Raw genomic sequence first — 23,663 nt, 5'->3', positions numbered from 1 at the left:
TGATAACTCAATACAGTGGTTAGAAAAAAAAAAAAGGTAAAAGCACAAAGAACCACAATGATAGTGTTAGGTTTTCCAGGATTTCTCAAGTCTGAAGAAGGTGCAGAGATGACCAGCCAAAATGGAAAAGGCTTTATTAGAGGGGTCTGAAAGTGAGGTTTTCCAACTCACCAGGCAGCAGGTGGTGGTCCTCTTTTAATCCAATTGTTGGGTGAGGTCATGTGGAACTCCAGAGTGCTCTATCAACCCTAATAAGGAAGGTGCAGAATGTGCCTGAAGGCCTGCTGATAAAGTCTTAGCTGTTTGAAACGTCCCCTGTGAGCAGCTAGTAGGGCAGCCAAATTCTGGGCAATAACAGTTCCACTAGTTTTCAGATTCTCCCTCTGCACTCAGTTTCATCAGGTTTGGGATTAACTATTCACACCTCAGTGGCCTAATATGTCCTAACAAATTCAGCATTTTAACATATAGGGGGAGAGGAAAAAGTTTTGGTGTTATCAAGAAAAGGATACTGGTAAGAAGGGAACCAGGGAACGGAGATGCTGACAGTCTCCACATGACTGCTTCTTGCCAAGAGGGGGAATTGTGAAGGGAAATTATTACTCTCTCCCGCAGTGCTGGGACTGAGAACCAGTGGCTGATTCTGGATGCCTCTTAGCAAGAAAATGTTGTCAATATGGGTTTGAGCGAGGTTTTGAACCAGTGAATGAATGAATCATTTTAGTAGCTGAAAGATGCATGGACTTAGAGAAAAAAGAAAAATTGCTCTGAGGGAAGTGAGAAGGGTCACAATCCAAAGTAGCAAGGAAGTTTGTGATACCACTTGTTCCAAGAGTCAGATGTCCACTGTTGAATTTTGGATGCTCTGTCCACCAGCTTGTGAGCAGCATCCCAGATGAGACCGCATTGACTGACACAGAAACAGCACTCTTCCTCCAAGAATAAACAAGCAGGTCCAAGCCTGTAAGGTTTTTGTAAGGTTACTGCTGCTAAGGAGTTGGCTTGGTCTTGAAACTTAAAAAGACCTTGAGATTGTTCTTATAAACTGCCTTGAATATCCTTAGAAAGGGTTCAGAATAGGTGAAGAATGTGGCAAGTTTTAGGGCCGGCGCTGCAGCTCACTTGGCTAATCCTCCGCCTGCAGCGCCAGCACCCTGGGTTCTAGTCCCGGCTGGGGTGTCGGATTCTGTCCTGGTTGCTCCTCTTCCAGTCCAGCTCTCTGCTGTGGCCCAGGAGTGCAGTGGAGGATGGCCCAAGTGCTTGGCTCCTGCACCTGCATGGGAGACCAGGAGAAGCCCCTGGCTCCTGGCTTCGGATCAGCGCGGTGTGCCTGTCACAGCGCGCCGGCCACAGTGGCCACTGGGTCGTGAACCAATGGAAAAGGAAGTCCTTTTGAAGTGGGCAGGCATATAGGTTAAAATCGATTAGGTTTGTGAACTGGAAGACCACGCCTTCGCCATGCCCCTGTGTGTCCTCATCCCCCTACCTGGCCACACCTGGGTGCCTACCAGCCAATCAGGTTAATTAACCACTCTCCTTTGGAAGTGGGTTAAAAGCCTAGGACACAGTGTGCCCGGGCCTGCTATTTTTCCCTGGCCTCTTGCTAGGAAGGGGGCTTGCTGTAGCTCCAGGGAGCATGGCCTTTGGGTCATGTGCTCTAGGCTTCCTGGCCTAGATGCTCTTCCACGTGGCTGGTTCCTGGTGCTCGGTATGAACCCCCATTCACCTCTCTCCCCTAAATAAGCTCTCACTCTCCTATGCCTCTTTCTCACTAAATAAAAGCTTAAAACGTACCATGCTGCCTCGTTTATCAGTGCTTGTATTTAGAATTTTTCTCTAAATATTAGGCAAGAACCCTCTTCGGCTTATTAATATTGGGGATTTAGTAATAAGCCCGTGTTGAAATCATAAGGCACCCCAAATTCCGGTAGCGCATATGGCACACGGGATAGCATTTCTAGGGAACTTCAACGGGCCACATTTCAGGGTAAAATTTAGGGGGTCTATTCTGATTTCACTTTCTCTCTGTCTCTCTCTCTCACTCTCCACTCTGCCTGTCAAAAAAAAAAAAATGTGGCAAGTTTTGTTCTTCCATGAACACCACTGCAGCATTTCCTAAGCTTGCTAGGGTGGGGATCAGAGTGACAGCTCTTTTATGGTGACTATTTATGATTAGCTAAATTGGCAGAGCTTGCTTATTAGAGGCTGTGTTAACCTAGGAGACAGAAAGATAAGAGTGTAAATTCTGCTTGCTGAATAAGGTATACACATACTTACTGAAGTAGCTCTGGGATATGAAAAGAAGAAAGGAAGGACCACATTTCCAGTGGTCAGACTGACAGAAATATTCAGCAAAGAAATGAAAAACAAACAAAAAAGCAAACAAAAATGAAGACCCCCATGGGACAAGAGGAGAGAAGACAGAAACATTACTGCAGCCAGTCATGTGTGCAGCCCGTTGCCAGCTGTGAACGACCATCTTAACACACCAAGGAACAGTGATAAGATAAAGAGAGGTGGATATCAGGGCTTGTGATCACCACCTCTTCAGGGCTTCACCCTTTGCTCACATATTCATGAATGGGGAAAGTTTTAACCTGGAAAAAATAATCTAGCAAGGAATTCCTGCGTGTGGTAGCTGTGCGGGTAGTTAAAGGACCAAGCAAGGCCCACTGGCCAAGTGGGTTGGAGTGGCTTTGGGTTCGGGAGCCTTACATAGTCCTACTCTCCTGAGCTAACTTGGAATTAAAAAGGGTCAGGGTAGGAATTTGGGAGGAAGGAATGACTGAAAACACCAGGATATAGTCTCCAAGGGAAGAAGATGAAGAGGGAAAATTGTCAGGGGGTGGGGAGGGGAGAATGAATGAGAAACAGTGGCCATACATGAGTTTGAAAGGGTTAAGCTGGTTTGGAGTGTAGTGTAGTGTGAAGTCACATAAGCACAATGGAAGGACAGAGGGTCAAGCAACTTGGGTTTGAAGCATATATTTTGTGAGATGATTCTTAATGAGGTTGCTCACTGTCTCCAGCTTGCTTGAGGATTGTCAGTGACAGGAGACATGGAGCTTACAACTTATATTTAGGGCAGTGGTTATCTCCTGAGTAATATGAGATATAAAAGCCGGCCCATTACCTGACTGAATGGAGGTAAAGAGGCTGCATCAGGGAATGATTTTTTTTTTGCAAGAATGTTAGCACTATGTCTGCTTTTTCTGATGGGTAAGGGTAAGTATCCACTGATCAGACAAATAGATTTTTAATATTTTTAAAAATTTATTTAATAAATATAAATTTCCAAAGTACAACTCTTGGATTATAGTGGCTTTTCCCCTCATATCCTCCCTCATACCTGTAACCATCCCATCTCCTACTCCCTCTCCCATCCCATTCTTCATCAAGATTCATTTTTAATTATCTTTATATACAGAAGATCAACTTGGTATATACTAAGTAAAGATTTCAACAGTTCGCACCCACACAGATACACAAAGTATAAACTACTGTTTGAGTACTAGTTTTGTCATTAATTCGCATAGTATAATACATTAAAGACAGAGATCCTACATGAGGAACAAGTGTACAGTGTTGATTTAATAATTGACACTCTTGGCCGGCGCTGCGGCTCAATAGGCTAATCCTCTGCCTGTGGCACCGGCACACCTGGTTCTAGTCCTGGTAGGGGCACCTGATTCTGTCCTGGTCGCTCCCCTTCCTGTCTAGATCTCTGCTCTGGCCCGGGAGTGCAGTAGAGGATGGCCCAAGCCCTTGGGCCCTGACCCACATGGGAGACCAGGAGAAGCACCTGGCTCCTGGCTTCAGATCAGCGCCGTGCGCTGGCCGCAGCACATCAGCCGCAGCGGCCATTGGGGGGTGAACCAAAGGAAAAGGAAGACCTTTCTCTCTGTCTCTCTCTCTCTCACTGTCCACTCTGCCTGCCAAAAAAAAAAAAAAAAAAGAATAATTGACACTCTTATTTATGATGTCAGTAATCACCTGAGGTTCTTGTCATGAGCTTCCAAGGCTATGGAAGCCTCTTGAGTTCACAACCTCTGACCTTATTTAGACAAGGCCATAGTCAAAGTGGAAGTTCTCTCCTCCCTTCAGAGAAACGTACCTCCTTCTTTGATTGCCTGTTCTTTCCGCTGGGATCTCACTTGCAGAGATCTTTCATTTAGGGTTTTTTTTTTTTTTTTTTTTTTTTTTTTTTTTTTTTTTTGCCAGAGTGTCTTGGCTTTCCATGCCTGAGAAACTCTCATGGGCTTTTTAGCTGGATCAGAATGCTTAAGGGCTGATTCTGAGGCCAGAGTGCTGTTTAGGGCATCTGCCATTCTATTAGTCTGCTATATATCCCACTTTCCATGTTTGATCATTCTCTCCTTTTTAATTCTATCAGTTAGTATTAGCAGACACTAGTCTTGTTTGTGTGATCCCTTTGACACTTAATCCTATCATTATGATCCATTATGAGCTGAAACTGATATACGTGAAATCTATTTGCCAATCCTGTCTGGGTGTTTCCTTCTGGCTTGGTGTGTGGGGAAAGACAGGATCAGGATGTGAGATGGCTGTGGTGAGAGGTCTTTTGCTAAATAAGACAGGATTGCAAGATAGCAAAAGAGGTCATAACCATTGCAGCAGCCCAGATACAGGTCTTTTTCTTTTTTATCTTGATAGGTTGAGGTTATAAGAGTGAATAAGGGGGCTAGTGCTGTGGCATAGCAGGTAAAGCTGCTGCCTGCAATGCTGGCATCTTATGTGGGCACTGGTTTGAGTCCCGGTTGCTCCACTTCTAGCTCTCTGTTTTGGCCTGAGAAAGCAGTAGAAGATGTTCCAAGTCCTTGGTCCCTTACACCCATGTGGGAGACCCATAAGAAACTCCTGGTTCCTGGCTTCGGATTGGTGCAGCTCTGGCCATTGCAGCCAGTTGGAGAGTGAACCAGCCAATGAAAGACCTCTCTCTCTCTCTCTCTCTGTCTCTGCCTCTCCTCTCTCTGTGTAAATATGACTGACTGTCAAATAAATAAATACATCTTTAAAAAAGAGAGAGAGAGAGAATAAGGTATAGGAATCCCTTGTTGTACTGGATATGATCCATGGTGTAAGAACCCAGGCACCTTTCATTTGGGCCATATAAGAAATAGAAAATAGGATAAGGGCATTAATCATACCCTCATATTGTGTCCATGAACAGGTGGTGAGGGGAATGAAAAGGAAGAGTTGGAGAAGCTGACTAAGTGTAAGGTTTAGAGGCAGGGAATGATTCCTCTGAGAGTGGTTTCCAGGAGTATGAAGGGGTTATAGAAGAAAAGAAGGGTGGAGAATGAGGAGGAAACAGGAGATGGAGAAGGAGACTGAGGCAATGCATCAGCAGGTGAGGTGGCCTGCTTGGGAGGTGCTGAGAAGATGTAAGGAGGTAACAGAGGGGGATGTGGAGATGTGGAGGGGCATAAGGAAAATCAGGCTCACACTTCAGAAGCTCTGTAGTTAGAGATCTTTTTCCCTAAGTAGGAGAATTTGGTAAGTGGTGCAAGATTTTCAGAATGAAAAATTGATAGAAGAATTTGATAGAAGAATGCCTGTACAGAGGAAATCTCAGACCATTTTTCAAAGTGATTGATAAAGTTGTGTAGGTATCAGAGAATTTGGAGTCAAAGATCCCATTTGAGATACACTGCCTATTACTATCTAGTTTATATTGTGGCCATACTAAATTTCAGATAAAGATGAGTCTCTTTGTCTTAATTTCTCCTTCTAGATACAGAGTCTAAAGATTATGGAGGAGACAGTTAAGGGTAAATCCATAGATGCCATGAGAGTGAATTTTTTATATGTAGAGGTAATGGGGGTGAGTCCTAGAAAGTCAAAAAGGAATGAGGAGGAAAGAGAGAGGCAATCACCCTCAGATCTCTTACTCCACCTTAAAAACAGTGAAAACACCTCTTATTTCCAGGTGTCCCTGAGGTTAGAGAGGTAGGGCCAGAATGGGAGGAGGGAGATTGGCCTGGTGCCAGGCTTCTTGGGTAAGAGTGAAAAGTACAGCCAAGCCCTCTGGAGGAAATTCAGAATGACTCACTTTGTTTCCCAGGATCATGACTTGAGTGGCATGTTGAAGGAGCAATAGAGAGATGGAGGTTCTCCACAGAGCAGTCACTTCAAAATAGACTTCTGTGTTTTCTTGCCACCAATGTAGGTTTTTTTTAGACAGAGACCACCTGTCAAGACAGAAATGGCTTTATTTAGGAGAGACAGCATAAGGAGTCTGAAATAATTTTCAGCTCACTAGGCAGCAGGCAGTGGGTGGTAGTCCCCTTTTAATCTACTTGTTGGGAGAGGTCATGTAGACATGTAGAGTGCCACATCAACCCTGCTAAGGTGGGTGGCGAATGTGCATAAAGGTCCATTGGTAAAGTCACTTATGTACAACATACTGTCTTAGCAGTTTGTAAAAGCTGGTGCCAGGGCAGCCAAATGACATGTAGTAAACATTCCAGTAGCTGTGACTTTATCTATCTGCTCCCAGATTCCTTGGGTTGGGATTAACTATTGTGCCTCAACAGCCTAAACATCCTAACAGACAGAGATGTAGACAATGAGTCACAGAGGATTTTTGGCAAAGGAAAGAGTAGCTTGCTAGGGGAAGAAATGACTAACTATAAATATCTGTGGATTCACACAGCAGACTCATAGAATGACAAACACCCTAAACAGCACACTGACCTCAGAATCAGCCCCTAAGGCCTGACTGAAAATACCATGAGAGCCTTTCAGGGATGGAAAGCCAAGACATAGTGCCAAAAGTGGTTCTGCATGAAGGATCTCTGTGAGTGAGACCTCAGTGGAAAGAAGGGGCCATCAAAGAAGGATGTACTTTTCTCTGAAGGGAGGAAAGAACTTCCACTTTGCATATGTCTTTGTCTAAAAACTGACGGAGTTTGTGAACTCAAAAGGCTTCCATAGCCTTGGCAGCTCCTGTCAAGAGCCTCAAGAGATCACTGACATCATAAGTAATAGTGTCAATTGTTAAATCAACAACAGGATTCACTGTGCACTTGCTCCCCATAATGGATCTCTGTCCTTAATGAACTGTATAATGAGAATTAACGGTAAAACTAGTACTCAAACTGTACTTTATACTTTGTGTATTTGTGTGGGTGCAAATAGTGGAAATCTCTACTTAGTATAGAGTTGGTCTTCTGTATATAAAGTCAATTAAAAGCGAATCTTAATGGAAAATGGAATCGGAGAGGGAATCAGAGGTGGGATGGGAGTGGGTGTGGGAGGGCTGGAATGAAACAATATATCCCTAAAAGCTGTACATATGAAAATTTTAATCATTAAATAAAAACCTTCAAAAAAAAAGACCTGTGGATTCACAAGTGATACATACACTATTGAAAAATGGGTCAAAGAAATTAATTCAGTCATAGTAGTAAGACCAAAACTGCAGTAGCACACTGGAGCTGGAGGCAGAAGACCTCATGTTTTGGTCTTCTCTTTAGTAATATAACATCTAATAAAACTCTTGATGTCTCTTAGACTTCACTAGCAATAAAAGAATAATGACGTCAACTATTTTAAAATCAATCCCAAATTTAAATTCTCGAGGATCCTCCACTATTTCTTCAAAATGTACCACACTAAGGAATGGCAGTATTTATTCAATTATTAAATCTTCTTAACACATGCTGATATTTAGACCTTCTTATGTTATTGAATAATAATTTTCTTTGTTTATTATGAGAAACTGCAATGACAGACACTAAGGAAAGGAAAATTTCGGTGTTTGATTACTTAAAATCTGGTTGGAGGAAAATTACAGTAAGCCATCACACAAAAACACTAATATGAAAATTATGTGATGAAAATTAATTAGAACAATGTAATAAACATGGACATAACAGTAAACAACCTTTAATAGGATCAAGAATAAACTCATTTTATCAGTCATAAGATGGACGAGAATATGCTGAGAGAAAAGGTCAGACAGAGAAGTTACTGGACTTATAAAACACATGTGTTAATGATGATGTGACAGAAGGAGACTGAACTAAAAGGACCAGGTTTTAAATGGTTGAGGAATATTTTAGAGTGAGAACATACAGAAATATGTCAATCACATTAAATTTTCTGAATACATTCCTTAGTTTATTACAATGCCACATGAAGAATTTTTGAAACCAATTTGATCCAATTTGTATGTTTTGAAATTTCCTAGGTACTGAAATAAGGGAAGTCTGAGAAAGATAAGACAAGAAATTGAAAGAGGTATTGTCAGGCTTGTGAGGTAGAAGAGATAGGAAACTATGGCAAGTGGTGACAATGTTATAGCTGTGACAATGAGAAAAGAGGAATACTTGAGTCACAAGCAGAATAAAAGAGAATAGCAGGACTCATTGAAAAATCGGAGGTAGTCAGTGTGTGAATGGGAGGTGTTAAGTAGTGATAACAGATTTCAAGTCAGAGCCATATGAAAAATGGAAATGTCACCTCCTATGATTGGGAATTGGAGGGGATCACCTTTAGAGGTGAAGATCGTAAGTTCAGCTTTGACTACATTAGAGATGTTAATTGGATCTTGTCAGTTATTGTTGCCCATGTTTTCTGAACTACATGGCTTTGCATTTAACAGGTGATTATTTCATTCTTTTTGCAATTTTTTCATTAATGTAATATTTTAAACTTTGAGAAGTTAACTTTATCCAATGTGCATTGCCACAAACTATATCAACTTTCTCTTAATTTTGCATATCAAAATATATGCAAACCGATACTGCCTTGAGGCTGGCACTTGGCCTAGTGATCAAGGTGCCCCTTGAGAGCATCAAATCCACTTTGGCTTGTCTGTGTTAGATTCTTGGCTCTGCTCCTGAGTTAGGCTTCCTGCTAATGTACACACTGAGAGGTAGCAGGTGATTGTTCAAGTATGAAGGTCTCTTCTCCCCATATAAGAGAGTTAGATTGAGTTCTCAGCACTCAGTTTCTGCTTGGCTGGCCTTGTTCTTAAATGTTGGCATTTGGGGAGTGAAACAGCAAAGCCAGGTTTTTCCTCTGTCTCAGTCACTGTCTGTCTCTCTCTCATTCCTGCTATCAAATACAAAAATAAGTATACAAAAAGGGAAGTTTGAAAAAACAATTTACATACATCATTACAAAATTCTAAATGATGCTTGTGGTGATAACAATTTTGGATTTATATAAAGTGGTGATAAGTCTCAAGATTTTCGATTATAATGTGAGAACATTAATGAAAAAAAGGAACATGCTTGTTTGCCAAAAATATGATAAATAATAGAATAATGATAATTTTACCAAGAAAAATAATCTGAAAATGATTTCCTGTGATTATGTGTTAGCACAGCTATGTTATTTACCAGTATTTCTTCCAGTTCATATAATTATTAGTAAAACAAAATTCACATGTATGTCTTGATATATCCAGAACTCACCCTCACAAAAAGAAATATCTTAGTTTTAATATTTTTCTATTTACTAATTTAGTCTGTGTTTATAGTGTATTGTTTTTTCTCTATCTGCTATCAAAACTTTTAATCCAGATTTGAACAGAATTTGTTGTAAGTGTTTATTTTTTCCACTGGGCAAGAAGCTGTTTACAGAATATAATACTGCACACTGTTCCTTGGTAGAGTATGTTGGATACTGGCATTTTCAAGCCTTAGGCTGCGTTTTGATTTCAACACTTGGTCTCTTGGTTGAAAGTCAAATAAAAATAAAATTAGATTTTTTTATTGTTGTTGAGCTTTCCCTGTCTTCTTTATCCCAGGCCCTATGCTACCTCATCAATGTGTGATTTTGTATTAGTTGACTGCCAGAAGCTAAATTTAAAAAAGAAATAAAACTTTAATTGCTTTATTGTGTCTGTCTGTTTCAATTATCTTGAATCTCTACTATGTGCTGTTAGTTGAAAGAAAGTGCTATAATTTTTTTGTACTTTTTCTCACCTCTGAACCTCACATGAGTATTGAGATTGAAATAAACACCAACAAAAGAGAGCAGTTAATATATATTCTGAAACCCATGGTGTGCCCTGTCTTAGTCAAGAAAATTAGTAATGCATGACATTGTAATACTGAGACAGTGAGAGTCACAGGCACAGGGAACACAAAGCACTGGAGTGAAAGGGTAGAATTCAGAAACAAAATGAGATAAGAAAAGAAGACTAGAGCAGATGAGTGTAGTGTCTGATTTTGTTAAATTAGCATGGTGAAATGAAGTAATGGCAGTTAGAAACTGAGAATATGTGGGAAACTATATCAGTGAGAAAGCAGACCATTAGCCATCTATATAAATCACAATTCCTGGTGTTTTCCATTGTCACACACAGCCCTGTGTATTTCACTGATGACCAAATTTTCTGCACAAATAGGAAGGAATACTATTTAAATCTAGGGAAAATTAGATACTCATTTTTCTCAATATTCTAATTGGTAAATGAAAATTTTTATTTTTTTTCCAATAAATAAAGCATCAGGGCGTATCTCCAGTTTTTTATCCTCCATAGAACTAAATAAAACATCTTAATTAAAATTTTAAAAACATTATACCTTGGGCATTTTGTCAAACATGGGAGATGAGCTAGCTTAGAGATAATGCACTGTGAAGATATTTTTATTATAGAAAATGTGTTTTCCTTCTACTGATCTAGAATGAAACAGGATACTATAATAAATTGAGGGTATCATTTGAACCACAAAATGGCCCTGAGTGTGTAATATCCTTGTGTAATTTTTCTTGAGTGCAAATTATTCTTGTAACTTGTTTCTAGACAATAAAATATGACAAGAGTAATAGGATTACACTGACTTGATTTCATTGTATTGGTGGTAGGCCTATCATCTATCTGTCTATCTTGGTATCTATTGAACACATTAAAGATAGCTTTTTGATGACCTTGAAACAGCAAGATGCAATCTGGTAAACTTCCCAGAAAGACACATGGCAAGGAATTAACTATAGGCAATATCTAGTGCCTCATGGTGGATATTGGCCTGCAACCAGTAGGAAGGCAGAGCCCCTGATATACAACTGCAAGGAAATGAACTCTGTTGATGGAATTAATTAAAATGGGGATTTTTTTCATAGTTCAAAGGAGAAGACAGTCTTACCAATGATGTGATTTCCTTGTGAGATCCTAAGCAGAGAACTTACCTCAAAATAGTCAAATGCATGTAAGAAAAGAATAGAATGGTGATTATCGAGGGCTGGAGGGTATGGAAAATAAAAAATTCTTGAAGATGAGTATAAATTTTAAATTATACAAGATAAATAAGCTTTAGGGATCTACTGTGCAACATAGCATGCATAGATAACAAGCAGTTAAGGGGTAGATCTGTTAATGTTCTTAACACACACACATACATACACAGACTTACCTAAACCCTGATTGGAATTTCTACCACATAAATTGTAGAATAGCTAATGTGGTATGCCAAGCAGCTGATTTTGTGGCAATCTGTTTGTAGCAATAGAAAACTAATTCATAAATTCAGAGGACATAAGAAAACTAATGTAGTCTGGTAGGTAATCAGTTTCAATGCTGGAGGTTTTGTGTCACAATGAAATCATTATGTCTTCCTTTTAGCATTGATTAATAAAAATCTGTTACTTGTTTTCCTAAAAATGGTTCTTGGGGTGACCATTTCAAAATTGTTGATTTTCACTTCTGTTTAAGGTTAGTTGAAGCATTATTTTTTTTTCTTTTTTGAAATAATGATTATATGTTCATTAGGCGGCAATATTATATCTTTCCAGTTGACCTAAGAATAATGAAATCCTGCTATGGACTGAATACATGCATCATTATCTACCAAGTTTAAGTGAAAAAAATACTTTATTGCTAAATTCAATTTTGGTTGCAGAACCATATAAGGAGAAACCCAATGAATGAATAGGGAGTATTTTAAGGATTGAGTTTCATTTTTAAAGGAATATTTAAATCATATTTCATAACTGACTCCTTAACATTCAAAGGCTGGGGTTTGAAATTATTTTAGCAGATGCTTTGATGAGTGGTTTAATGGAGTTACCACAAGAGTAGGTGTGTGCATAACTCTTTCACTGAGTTTTCTTTTGTATTTTGCTGACAATTTAGCACCTGTAACAATCAATAGAACAAAAATCTGTCTCTCCAATGTGCTATGGAGCTATGTATCAAAATTTATTACTCACCAAAAACAATTTTAAAATCATCAAAAATATTTTCTAATGTTTTGCTTTGTTGTTGAAAAGCAACCTTGAATTGATATTATCCTTTGTTCAGAGTTAAATTTTCACTTAAGTTTAAATTTACTAAAATTACATGTCAGGCATTCTGCTTCTGGCTAGCAAAGTAGAGATGAGAATAATATATATTCTGTCTATAATAAATGATAGTTCAACCAGGGAAATATGTACATATGACATATATAACTTATGAAAAATCTATAATATAACTTAAATACATATGACTTAAAATTGAATAATGAATGTGTTAATACAGCTAAATCAAATATTTGAGTATATTTATAGAAAAAATTAATTTGACAAAAACTGTAAAATGCTATTTACTAGAAATTGGAGAAAGGGGCATCAAAAGGCAAACAAATTAGCAAGTATGAACAAGTACTATAGTAACTTGTAGCAAATAGGTTGAGAAGTGTAGGTTGGAACTAGATTTAGGAAATAAGTAAAGGTTATATATCTTAATGTCTAATAATAAACATCTGCTTGATGAAAGAAAGTTAGTGTGTTGGAGCAAGTTCTATTTGACACACACTAGATTAATAGAAATAGTTATGTGCACATCTTTCCAACTCCAAGTTCATTGACTTTAGAAGCTGGAGACTGATGGGTTAGCATGAAATTGACATGTTAGTTCCTATGAGTTCCATGGGAATTAACAAGTGTTATAAATTATGGTGGTTTATTTACCAGATTGCTAATTGTTAAATCTTTACCAGTATACTGTAATAGATACACACAGTTACACAATACTAATTCATCTACTAAAGAGCTCAAAAACTGTGTACTGTGCATCTTGTGCATAAGGCACTAACCAGAGGTCAAACTGTAGAAAAAATATCCATACCCTGCTGATGTCATAGACAAATAATGACAAGTATTAATGAAAACAGATGGGAAAAATATGAATCAATAATGAATGAACGAGAGTGATCTGGTGTCATTGTGCGATTGTTACTTTACAGCAGGTACAATCAGATGGTCTCATGAATGAAACGAAATTTTTTCTGAGACCAAAGTGTTAAGAAAGTGACTGGATGGAGGAAGCACCTGGCTCCTGGCTTCTGATCGGAACAGTTCAGGACTTAGCGGCCATTGCGGGGGTGAACCAACGGAAGGAAGACCTTTCTCTCTGTCTCTCTCTCTCTCTCACTGTCTAACTCTACCTGTCAAATAAATAAAAAAAAAAAAAAAAAAAAGAAAGTGACCGGGTGTGAACGTTTATAGACAATAGCTTTCAAACATAAGAAATAGTACGTACAAAAAATTTAGCAGGAAGTATGATTTTTTTTCCTGGAGGAGTGATATGGCTAAAATTCTGGGAATAATGGTAACACTGATAGAAACTGAGAATTGAGAACAGAAAGGTAAGAAGTTGTCTCTTTAAACCTGTTTTAAAATGCCACAGACTTACACAGAAATGCTTATATTAGATATATAATTCCAGCTCCCAGCTTCTTCCTCCTGGAGCCTGGCACTAAGCAGTTTCTGAAATAACAGGTAGCCCAGGTAGGTGGTTGTTAGGATGCAAGAGGCAGTGTCATTGGATCCGCTTGTATTCAGCAACCCCAAAGAGCCCAGAGACCACCCAAATGGAGCCACTGCTCCTGGTCAGAGCCCAGCCCCTTGCCTCGAGTGTTTGGAGATGAAGAGTCTTGTCCTTGAGCCCTGGGCCCTGACTCTAGCCCAGCGGAATAGGCAAGTGAGTTAATAATCCAGTTGCATGAAAAGGAAAAGCATGTTCAAGATACCATTCCTATAAATAGCCACTTCAGATGTGTTCAAGAAGCAGAATAAACTCTTTTGATTGACATAGCTTCAAACAGTGGCTGAAAAATTCGGAATCAGGGAGACTGGGCCAGAGAGCGCAGCTTTGAAATTCCTGACTAGTAGCACTGTCTGAAGTTCCTCTCAGAAGTGCTTGCCGCTCAGGAAGCTCAGTCAAGAACAACTTCCTGTTCCGTCGCGGAAACTCATCCAGCTGGTACCAGAAATTACACACTAAGGAGAAATCCATTTTTTCAGGGCTTCTTCGATTTGAGGATAATTTTTCAACTATGAATTTGGACAAGAAAATGAATTCACAAAATCAGCGTATGCAGACTCATCAGGAACCCCCACGCTCTTCAATAAATAGAGTGCTTCCATCTGAACAAGACACTGTTTACAAGGAACATCCCAAAGTAGCTAGCAACATTCAGAATCTCTTGAACTACAGACTTTGCATGCCTGATGCCATTGCGGTGAAAAGTCTTATTAAAAAGAATGGCCTTCAGAAACTCTTGAAATTTGACCAACTAAATATTCAGTGCACACAGGAAAAGCTTTCCTGGACTTCAACGGAAGGGAAGTCACATTTATCTCCACTTAAAATTGCGACTCAACAACAGACTGATGGGATTCCAGTGGGAAATGTCAGATTCCAACCTGGCATGACTGCATACTTTGGAGAGGAACAAATGTTACTCAACTTCATCAGCAGAGTCACTTGGAACTCCAAACCAGTAACCTCTAGCTTGTGAGCTCATTCTTCCGAATTTGGGGTGAGGACTGTGGATGAACAGAAGTATTGGAAAGTCTTTGAAGATATCATACACATCATGGACAGGATGGAAAATGACTTCTCTCCTTAGAACTCAGCAGGCAGGAGTTTGTGTTTGAGAATATGAACTTTCGCAACTACAAAAGAAGTTCCAGATCAGCAACAATGGACAGGTTCCCTGCCTTTCTTTTCTTCCATCTCTAAACTTCATGGCAGCCAGTACTGTAAGCCGTCTTTGGGCTAAACCTTTTGAGGGCTACTTGGAGCCAAATGAAACCGTGGACATTTCTCTTGTATTTGTCAGCAAAGACTCTATGACCACTTTAAACTCAGGATAAGCTTGAAGATATTCTTGTCCTTCACCTGGATCAAGGCAAAGATCACTTCTTGATCAACGGTGGAAATTACCTCCCAAGTCATTTTGATACATCCTTAGAGGCTTTGTGCTGAATGAAAAGACCAACCCGCGAAGTTCTTATTGCCAAACTCAGACTTGGAGAAATCCCCTCTGCAGATGGTTCCCTTGGATGCAGATGCAAGTGAGAGACCCCTTCAGGTCCCCAAGGAAATCTGGCTTCTAGCGGATCACTTATTCAGATGGACCTGTCTCCAGGAGAACCCGTCCCAGACTGCTGGGATGCAGGAAGAGTTAGAGCAATCATTGACTGTCTGGACACCAGCATTCCTGAGACAGTCCCTGGCAATCATCACTCTGTTGCTGAGGTGTTGCTCATTTTCCTGGACCCCTGCCAGAGCCGGTCATCTGTTACAAGTTCTATCAGTGATGCCTTGCCTCTACTCATGATCCCCAGATCTGCCAACAGGTGATTTTCCAGCTTCCAAGATGCCACAGGAATGCCTTCTGCTACTTGATGGCATTTCTTTGAGAACTCTTAAAATTCTCTGAATACAACATCAGCGGCAGCATGATCACTACTCTGTTCACCAGGCTTCTCCCAAGGCCTCCACACAACATTGTGGCAAGGGAGACTCCAAGCGACCACCAGCATGCTATCCAGGTCATTCAGGGCTTTCTGCTTGTGAGTGAAGATGACTCGAGTGAGGATGACTAAGGCTCTTTCTCTTGTTACTTTTAAAGATCCTAAAGGTAGAAGATTGGCTGGCTCTAAGTTATTTCAAGAATGATTTTTTTAAAAGGCCTTAAGTTCCCGCATCCCATATGGGTGTCAGTTCTAGTCCCGGCTGCTCCTCTTCCAATCCAGCTTTCTACTATGGCCTGGGATAGCAGTGGAAGATAGCCCAAGTCCTTGGGCTCCGGCACCCACATGGGTGACCCGGAAGAAGTTCCTGGCTTCGGATCGGCACAGTTGTGGCCATCTGGGGAGTGAACCAGCAGATGGAAGATCTCTTTCTCTCTGTCTCTACCTTTCTCTGTAACTCTTTCAAATAAATAAAATAAAGTTTTTTTTTTTAAATAAAGTCACGCTGTAGGAAGGGTCTATTGAGAAGTTCAAGTTCTGTTTATAGTACAAAAGGAAGAGTGTTTCCTAATCCCTCCTTTATATCCTAAACAGCAAATTACTTTTAGACTTACATTGCCTAGTCAGAGTTACTCTATTTTAGTGTTTTTGTGCTTTCCTCTTTATAAGGCAAGGAGATCTGTATGAACAGTCCTTTATCTAGAGTTGTGTTTGTTGCCTCTACCAGACTGTCATGACTGTCCTTAGTACCCTGGGGCTGGATTCTCCAACATTCCCATTCTAGGCCTGCAAGCACTACTTGCCCTTGTTCAGACTCATCTGTAGCTGTTTGTATGAAGCACTTTCAAGTCACCCAAACCCTGTCTCACTTCTTTGCACGCCTCTCCACTTGTTCTATCACTTTGACGGGAGCCTGGGTGAAGCTAGTGAATCCCTGGGTGCCCTCAACAGTGAATTCATGGTCCATGTGTGGTTGTTACATGCATTTGTGCATTTCTACTACTAAGATGGTGTCTGTATTTCACTGTAACATTGGTCTCTCAATGAATCTGCCCTGGATGGAACCAGATGCTCTGTCTCAAATCACACTTAGTGGCATAACTTTAGGAACTATTAGAGACGACATACTATTGTTGTGAGGGAATCACAGGCAGAGGGGAGCACTTGGAGAATTTCAAGAGTGAGAGGATTCGTGCTTGACAGGTCCTGCTTCCTACTGTCCTTTTCCTGTTACCATTCACATTTTACATCAGGACTTATCCTGACTGTTTACGGGACTCATGCACCCTTTGGAATCAGCCTGCAGAGCACCATTTGCACCGCAAGGAAGAAAAGGGAGAGCGTGCACCTCAAGCTATTGCTCCCTCCCACAGCGAGGGCACTGAGACCAACCCTCAGAGCTGCTTCTTCAGTCTTCAGAAGGGCGGATGTCACCCCTCCCTCAGAGGTGCTCATTATGAAGTTTATAACCAGCTCTTTCTTTTGTTTTCTTTTTGACAGGCAGAGTTAGAGAGAAAGACAGAGAGAAAGGTCTTCCCTCTGTTGGTTCACCCCACAATGGCCGCTATGGCTGGCCCTGCGCCGATCCGGAGCCAGGAGCCAGGAGCTTCTTCCTGGTCTCGCATGCGGGTGCAGGGCCCAAGCACTTGGGCCATCCTCCACCACCCTCCCGGGCCACAGCAGAGAGCTGGACTGGAAGAGGGGCAACCGGGACAGACTACGGCACCCCAACTGGGACTAGAACCCGGAGTACCGGCACCACAGGTGGAAGATTAGCCTAGTGAGCCGCGGCACCGGCCTATAACCAGCTCTTTCAAGTGAAGGAATTGGAGACTCCCCTGGCTCCTATATCCAGTCACTATATCCAGTGCTATGTAAAAGACTGTCTAGGGGGACCAACAATGCATGGTGCCTCTCTCACCCAAGATGACACTCTGAGCTTTTCATTTATTCAAGTTTTGTGGGACAGCCTTTTTTATTTGTTTGTTTAAATTAATCTCTGTTGTTTAACAAGCAAGCCATAAGCCACTGACTGAAAAACTGCCTTGGCCAATTGGCTTCCTCCAGATTTGTTTTCCTTAAAACAACCCCAAGTGGATGCATTCTTGCCTATTACCATTATATGTGAGGAGTATAACACATGGAGGCTTGGTGTACAATCTCAGACACCAGCTCCATGATTCTTCTAGTACATTCTGAGGAGATTGCCAAGGGCAAGTCCACCAGTAAATGGTTCTTCAGTTCCACTTTCTCTTGAGAATTGAATTCTCTGGGAAGAAAAGACGTAATCATGTATCCTGTGATACCCAAGTTAAACCTTTTTCTGATTGGGAGTTAGGGAAATAGGAGTTAAGTTACCAATGTGAAATAGCTAAAGATCTGAAAGGTCAAGGGTGGGTGGTGAATTTCATTCATGTAAGACTAAGAATAGATTCATCTTGTCATCTCTACAGTGCCAGAAGATGATCACAGAAAGAGGCACATGTTAGGAACCGGGGCAAGGTAGTAGCAGCAAGAAATGCCCTTCTGAGCTCATTTTGCAGTATTTTGACAACCTGGGGACTTTGGGTGACCAAGAGTGTTTTCAGTGGGGGTGTTTGCAACCTGTGTGCTGCATCCTGACTCTCTTTATTAGGTCAGAACACTAAGTGGCTTTTACTACCTAGACCTCTTTTGGATGTATATAGTGTTGAGAGTTTTAGACAATCTCAAGGTAGGAAAGACAAGACATAGACTAGACATGAAAAGTCTGCTTCACTACCATGGCTCTTCCAGCACCCCACCTTCTGATTTCTAAGTCCCCTAAGGTAATGTTTCATAGTTCCTCTTAAAAAGGATTTCAGATCCAATTGGTAGCAAAAGACTGTGCTCCTATTGTTTTAGGGAAGAAATGGTTCAAATCCATGGGATGACATTTCATTAGTGCCTCTTTCACTTCTTTATGATTCTTATTCTGTAATTATTAAGTTTTCTAAAAACATCTCGGTGACTAAGCAATGCTGCTAGTGGGGTTCTGTATTTCTTGGCATCTTTTTATTGCAGTTTTTTCTTGATAAACATATGTTGTGTGGAAAAAAAAAGATGTATATTGATACCACCCATTCTCTCATTTATTTCACAGGTATTAGACACTAGTTGCCATAAGACTGAGATAATAAAAAGAGAATGCAATATACTAGAATGAAATGTTCATAGAAAAACAGTGAAGGATATATAGAAATTTAAATTATTATCTAACAATATTTGTTTTATAAGTTTAAAATTAATAAAAAGAATAATTTTATAAAAATAATTTCTGCACACTGTATCATAAGGAATTCATAGTCTTTTTGATAGGAATTGACAGAGGAGAGTTAGAGTACTTAAATGTCCTGGCCTACTTTGGAAGCTCCAGTTCTACTTCACATTCTATCATTCCATTGCCATCATATGCAATTTGGTGAGCCCATTGTAGTTTCTCTAGTTAAATGTTCAAATCTTATAATAAGTGCTAATAAAATAAATCATATTGGCCGGCACCGCAGCTCACTAGGCCTTGCGGCGCCGGCACACCGGGTTCTAGTCCCAGTTGGGGCGCCGGATTCTGTCCCGGTTGCCCCTCTTCCAGGCCAGCTCTCTGCTGTGGCCCGGGAGTGCAGTGGAGGATGGACCAAGTCCTTGGGCCCTGCACCCCATGGGAGACCAGGATAAGTACCTGGCTTCTGCCATCGGATCAGCGTGGTGCGCCGGCCGCAGCGCGCCGGCCGCGGTCACCATTGGAGGGTGAACCAACGGCAAAGGAAGACCTTTCTCATTGTCTACTCTGCCTGTCAAAAAATAAAAAAAATCATATTAATATTTTTATTAGTAAGATTCCATTTTCACATCAATATGTCAAAATTCATGAGAGACAACATATCAGAATACTTAAGGAAGTTCATTAAAAGTAGCATTAAAAATGGATTTTTGTGTGCAAAAACTTGAAATTCAAAAGTAGTTTTCATAATACTCATTTCCATCAAAATTTTAATAATTCCTCAGATACATGTATTTCCAAAGTAAACATTTTAATTCCATCATTTTCAAATTTTAAAAAGGTTTATTTATTTATTTGAAAAGTAGAATGTGATTAAGAGATCTTCCATCTGCTGTTTCACTCTCTAAATTGACACAGCAACCAGGCCTATGTCAGGTCAAAGCCAAGAGCCAGGAACACCATCCTGATCTCTTGTGTGGACATGAGGGCCCAAGTACTTGGGTCATTGTTTGCTCTTTCTAGGCATATAAGCAGGAAGCAGAACAGTACTTCAGCATCACAAATGGTAATGTAACCTGCTGTGCTACAACACCAGTCCCTTTGCACAAACTTTTTGAAGTACACTTTTCTGCTCCAGACTTATAACCAGAAAATCAAACATAAAATACTAATAAAGTATTTCTTATTCAAGTCTATGCATAGATTGTTGCAAGCTATCATTAGTTGCCTATGCTAGTGATTCCCTAAAATCTTTGAAACAAGAAAGTCAAAGACTTGTCCCCTACACCTCACAAGGCACAAAGTCAAACATTTAATTTTCTTATTCCATTATAAAAATGAGAAGAAAATTAGAAGAAATGAAAAGAAACAAGAGAAAACATCAAGAAAGACTATTTTTCTAAACTATGTAAATCTATCTGGCTAGGAAGGACAAAGAAAGCTTAGTCACGAACGTGCAGTAGGGAAGAGAGAGAAGAAACCGAAGGGATGGGAACATGCCTCAACTCAAGAAACAAAAAGACTTTTAGGAAATATATAACAATATCACAGAGCTGATGATGGCTTTCAGAAACGGTGGTTCAAAAACCCTTTCCTTTGAGGAGATGTGCAACCCTTGCTTCCTTCTGCCCTAAAACAAGAACCATATCTGTTCTTAATATGTTTTGCACTGCTGTCACAGAATACCCCAGATTCAGTTAATAATAAGCAATAGGAGTTTATTTTGCTCACGGCTCTGGAGGCTAAGATGTCCAAGCACACGGCTCCAGCCTCTTGGGTGGGTATTCGTGCTACATCGTAACATGATGAGGACATCCTGCAAACAGAGCAAGACAGCAAGAGAAAGCAGACCTTGCTTTTCTAACAAGCCTATTCTTGTGGTAACTAACCCACTGACTACAGAGTGACCCCTCATGGACCAAATCACCTGTTAAGGTCTCATGTCTTAATATCATCACATTGCCATTTAAATTTCAACATCAGTTTTAGATGGGATGTTGGCATCAAAGCAAACAATCTCTTAAAAACCAGGTGGAGCTGAGAGAAGAAGATGAGATAAAAGTGAGAAAAAGGGAGAATAGTTACAAAGACCACCACTGTTTATCCAGAACCAGAATTGGGGCATAGTGGGTAAAGCCACTGCCTGGCATCTCACATGGGAGATGGTTTGTGTCCTGGCTGTTCCATTTCTGATCTCACATCCCTGTTAATGTCCTGAGAAAAGCATCAGAAGAGGGCCCAAGTGCTTGGGCCCCTGTCATCCATATGGGTGGCTGGGATGAAGCTTCTGAGTCCTGGCTTCAGCCTGGCCCAGTCCTGACCATTGCAGCCACACAGGGATAGAAGACCTTGCTCTCTCCCTCTCTCCCTGTAGCTCTTTCAAATAAATACATTTTTTAAAGTAAATGACCTGTACACTAAATGTAGCCAATGATATGTCTTTAAACTCAGGAAACCTAGAGAAATTTCCTCTTTAGAAAGAGAGGAAAGAAAAGGGAGTAGTCTTTAATACCAGCAAAATTAAAATGCATAAAATATTTAGAATGGTGATATAAAGATGATGCCAGAATAAATCCATGAGTAAAGGGGAACACTAGAGAGAAGATAAGGAAAGATTCCTCAAATAATTGTGTGTGTATATTTACAATCTGTTGCTTATAACTAATGGCTAGAAATAGTTTTTATTGTGTATAATTAAATAGTATCATTATCATGTTTCCTGTCTTGAATATAGAATTTACTATAATAAGCTCCTGTTGAAAGGAGAAGGGTGAACAGACAGAGCAGGTTATAGCACTGGAATTCCAGCTCTCATTTTGTTGTTCACAGTTTTATTCTGTGGAGTTAAGGACTGTGTTACAGCAGCTCTTTATTCCTTGATAAATTGCTTTGAGCCAATATTCTATTTGCTACTGCTGAGAGTCACACTCTGCAGGAATTGTAAGGCCAATACAAAAATAAATGAACTTAAATGTTTTACCCACTCACAAGTATGCTCCTAGTTGGCTTATTGCTGTTTCCCTTTCACCTACTCTCTAAGGAGAGAGACAAAAATATTAAGTAATATCCAATCAGGAAGAGAGAGCAGATACTGCTGGGAAATACTGTAAACCCATACAGATATAAGTTGCATATATGATACAAGTAAAATGTAAAATTTCAAAGATGAATATGGTATCATTTTAGGGTGAATGATCCATTGTGGATAAAGGAAAGTAGATTTAGACTAATTATTATCTTCAAAATTGGAAATGAGTACAGAAGCAGACATATTATCAATTTTTACTAAAATTGTTGGAGTAGCTGTGAAGACCATGCTTAAGATGTTTGCTTCCCAAATCAAAGTGTTTGATGGCAGTATAAATTCATCTAATACATAACTGAATGAGTATGTGATGACTCAATTATATAGGTCCCTGCAACTGATATAGGCTATCTGGATTTAGTTTCTGGCTCTTGGTTCCGTTTGAGCCCAGTACTGGCCATATTAGGCATGACTTAATATAGGGTTAATTTTATCAGTATATTAAGTAAAGAGTTCAACAAATAGTAAGAAAAAATCAGAATATGAAAGTTATCTCTACTTTTATATTTATTGCAGCTCAATTCACAACAGCTTGGATATGAAATCAACCCAGATGTTCACCAACTGATAACTAAAGAAATTTTGTGATATATGTATACATCACATATCTATATCACCTATGAACATATACATATATAATGGAATACTATCCAGCCGTAAAAAATGAAGTCCTTTCATGACAAAATGGAAGTAACTGGAAGCCATTATACTAAGTGAAACAAGCCAGTCCCATAAAAAGATAAATATCATATATTTTCCCTGATCTGTGATAACTAACAGAATACCAAAAATGTAATATGTACAAATGATATTCACATTTTGAGATTTGATGATTGTTTTCAGATATTGTCTCTACTGTTAGGAACAGTGTTCTTTTCTTCTAGTGTATTTTTAAAAATGAAACATTGTGTGTGAGGCATTTAAAATTCAGCAATTATTGCATTAGAAAATTCAACAACAGAAATTTGGTTTGCTTATCTATTTATGTTTTTCTCATCTAGAGAAGATATTTTTCAAAACTATGTAAAATATTATATCATTGTAAACATTATTGAATAAACTAATTGTGTTCTAAACTATGGAACTTAATATATTGAATGATATTCTAGCTGTTGAATCATCTTCATATACATAATGCTATATTACATTCTGTACATAAATAAGAAGTTAGTTCTTACCTTTATTATACATGCACGTATGGGCATACATATACATAGATGTATATAGATATTCTTTTATATATGTACATATATGCATGAACATAGTTATACAATCATGTGTTGCTTAATAACAGAGATACAGTCTGTAAAATGCACTGGTAGGCAATTTACACATGTAAAATCATGGACTGTACTTATGTAAGCCTAGAAATATATGTATACAATAGAATATTCCAAAATTTTATGGAAATGTACATTATGAATGCTTATAGTTTTTAATTAATTAATTAATTTTTTTGACAGGCAGAGTGGACAGTGAGAGAGAGAGAGAGAGAGAAAGGTCTTCCTTTTCCATTGGTTCACCTCCCAATGGCCACTGCAGTCGGCGCGCTGCTGCCGGCGCACCGCGCTGATCCGATGGCAGGAGCCAGGTGCTTCTCCTGGTCTCCCATGCAGGTGCAGA

General features: G+C 39.7%; 1 pseudogene; it reads left to right on the top strand.

Annotated features, from left to right (window-relative positions):
- Window positions 1–13,829: 13,829 nt before the first annotated feature.
- Window positions 13,830–15,852, top strand: LOC103348852 (inositol polyphosphate 5-phosphatase OCRL pseudogene; annotated as a pseudogene).
- The last annotated feature ends 7,811 nt before the right edge of the window (window positions 15,853–23,663 follow it).

This window comes from Oryctolagus cuniculus, chromosome 3 (genome assembly GCF_051225735.1).
Source record: "Oryctolagus cuniculus isolate XC-2025 breed Fujian yellow rabbit chromosome 3, ASM5122573v1, whole genome shotgun sequence".
Taxonomy (NCBI): domain Eukaryota; kingdom Metazoa; phylum Chordata; class Mammalia; order Lagomorpha; family Leporidae; genus Oryctolagus; species Oryctolagus cuniculus.
Note: the sequence above shows the minus strand (reverse complement) of the source record. Positions and strands in the feature narration are given on the sequence as shown.